We start from the raw sequence: 2,603 nt of genomic DNA, 5'->3' as shown, positions 1-2,603 counted from the left end.
TATCCGTCTCATATCTGGTTTGTTTTGTAGTTTGTTTGATTGTTTGTTTTGTTTATTTGTTTATCTTAGGGATGCTTATTTTTGCCCGTTATCGATAGTTGACTAAGACAAACAGTCTATCGATTTTGCGTCAGTGGTTTTATTTAGGTACAATATCTTTTTATCGAAGTGAGACCAAAAAAGACTAATTAAAGCAAAAAGAAAAAAAAAGAAAGAAAAGAAAAGAAACTTAAACAAGAAAACAACGAAAGAGGAAAAAAAAAATAACTATCTTTGGATCAAAGTGTCGAGTCTCAAACGTTTCCTACTTCGCAACATAATTTAATTTGGTTTTATCAGCTGAGTCGATAATGTAGATTGGCCACCGTAAAGAGTTTCTTAAAGCTAACATTTCGAGCGTTCGCCCCTCTTCATTTCGCACTGACGAAGGGCTAACGTTAAAAAACGTCAGACTAAGAAATTCTTGACGGTAGCCAATTTACATTATAAAATTAGTTGATTAAGCCAAAATATATTGTAATACCCACTCCGATGCAGCATACTTGTCTTTAGGTAATGTGATTGTTTGTTTCAACCGACCACTGTTCGCATCTGTAAGTTTGCGTGCCATAACGAGTTAACGGACAAAACCCATTCTTTGTATTGCACATATAACATGGAGCCTAAAACGTTTTGCTGTGAGCGTTTATTTCCGCAATTTCGGGCTCTGTTTCCTCTGAGAAAGAAACTCGTCCAAGGCTCCATAACGTCCGTGGGTGACCGCGCATCGTTGAGGTTCTCAGTCTAAAATAGAGTGGTTACCAAGGCATGACAACAAAATTCTCTAAATTATCAAACAAAGCAGACGAACAGTATTTGTGCGGAATTTCTTGTTAAAAGCTACTCTTCTGAAGGATGGTGTGACTAATTATTAACGGTGAGATGTTCATAAGAGTTTATTCAAGTCATTTTAACCCAGATAAGTTTATTTGGGGGGGAAGTTACTTTGATATACGAAGATATATAATTCGGATTCAAACGATGACTTCGTTGCGTAATCAAGCTTTCCGTATTTTTGTGAAGGATAAGTTTTATGGCATCATGACAGTAACAATTTCACAGCAGTATTATCGAGATATATGAAAAAAACTAGGCGAAAACAGTCACAAAAGTCATTAAATGAGTTAATGATTCCATGCAAGACAAATCGAATCCGATCGTTACTCGTAAAATACTTCAACCTCTAGTCAGCTTTTCCCTATTTCGTTACAGCTGGGCGCTATGTGGCCAGGAAAATTTCAGCCGTGTTTTCCAAGTCTAGCGATAAAGCCCAGTCACAAGAAGCTACGGAGGAATCAAGTTCGGAACCAAGATCGTTAAAATTCTCTTCAGCGGCTGTAAGTAGTGAAACGGAAACATCTGCTCACCAGTGGAAGGATTCTACCGAAAATGCTAATGGAAGTGTTGTCAGACGTGTTAATGGAGAAGAAGTCACGACATAGAGAGCATTTTAATCACGACACATAACACAGAGGACTTCTTTTGTTTTTTTTTCTAATGCAATGCTTCATTAGCAGAACTTTAAAGCTAAAGTCAAGCCCTGAAGGCCATTGTAAGAAGTGATAGAAGCCTTCAGCTGATTTATCTGCCTTCTTGATAATGATTTTGGATCAATGTTAGTATTTGTGGAACAGTGCACTTTCTCAAGCCTTCCCTAACTCAAAAACAGTCAAGTGATAAAATTGGGTTAATATTGGGTTAGGCCATTTGAAGAGGCGAAGATGTGTATTGAGTGGCTCAATTACTGAGATACCATCTTTATGTTCCATCTTGCTTTTTTTCCTTTTTTCCGGGTCAGTGTCAGTATCTGAGCAATTTTGTACTTACTCCTCCCCTAACCCAACAATAATCAAGTGATGACAAACTTGGTATTTTTTTTTAGTAGGAGAGGGGTAGGTGTGTAGTTACTCAGATAGTAGCATTGACCTAATGATTTTTTTAACTGTCAGCTTTCCTATCTGCCTTGTTGTGCACCTTTGCTGCTGATCAACATTTACACTGGTGGTTATGATAGTATTGCTGCAAAGTTCCTTCAAATGAAATGTAGCTTTACCTGATTAGAAGATTACACCAGTTTTAATTGTTGATCATTTGCAACTTATGGCTGTGAAATTTTTTGACAAAAATTTACTTCATGAATTAATGCATGCAGAGCACTGTATACACATGAGCTGCAAACTAAACTTATTGACTATAGCATAGAAAGTATCTGTGACAGGGAGGTAAAATAAATGTGACAGAACTGCAGGATAACCCAGAGTAACATTTCGTTTGTGTTGATGTTTACAACTCTGCATTGGGAAGGCAAACTCCAACCTGACGTACCATAATAATAGCCGTTTCTTTTTCTGTAGTTGAATGGAGATAAATGACCTTTCAGGTTTGTGGCCTTAAAGTTTAAATGTACAAACATTTACAAACAGTCAGCTTGTTCTGTTCTGTGCTTTGTTAAGAAAGAGGAGAGGACTGGTTGGAAAAGGTGAAGAGTCAGCGACATGAAAAAAACGAGGAAAACAATCCCTATTGTGGCTCATCAAACATATATTTCAAACTCTGACAAAAGG

At 37.1% G+C, this 2,603-nt stretch overlaps 1 long non-coding RNA gene across 1 annotated transcript; it reads left to right on the top strand.

Moving 5' to 3' along the window:
- Positions 1-792: 792 nt before the first annotated feature.
- Positions 793-2,292, top strand: LOC113664370 (uncharacterized). Its single transcript, XR_003445627.2, has 2 exons — positions 793-916; positions 1,252-2,292. It is a non-coding gene; the product is annotated as an uncharacterized LOC113664370 (long non-coding RNA).
- The last annotated feature ends 311 nt before the right edge of the window (positions 2,293-2,603 follow it).

The sequence above is a fragment of the Pocillopora damicornis genome, chromosome 5 (genome assembly GCF_964200805.1).
Source record: "Pocillopora damicornis chromosome 5, jaPocDami1.2, whole genome shotgun sequence".
NCBI lineage: Eukaryota > Metazoa > Cnidaria > Anthozoa > Scleractinia > Pocilloporidae > Pocillopora > Pocillopora damicornis.
This window is presented reverse-complemented; position numbering and strand designations above follow the sequence as displayed.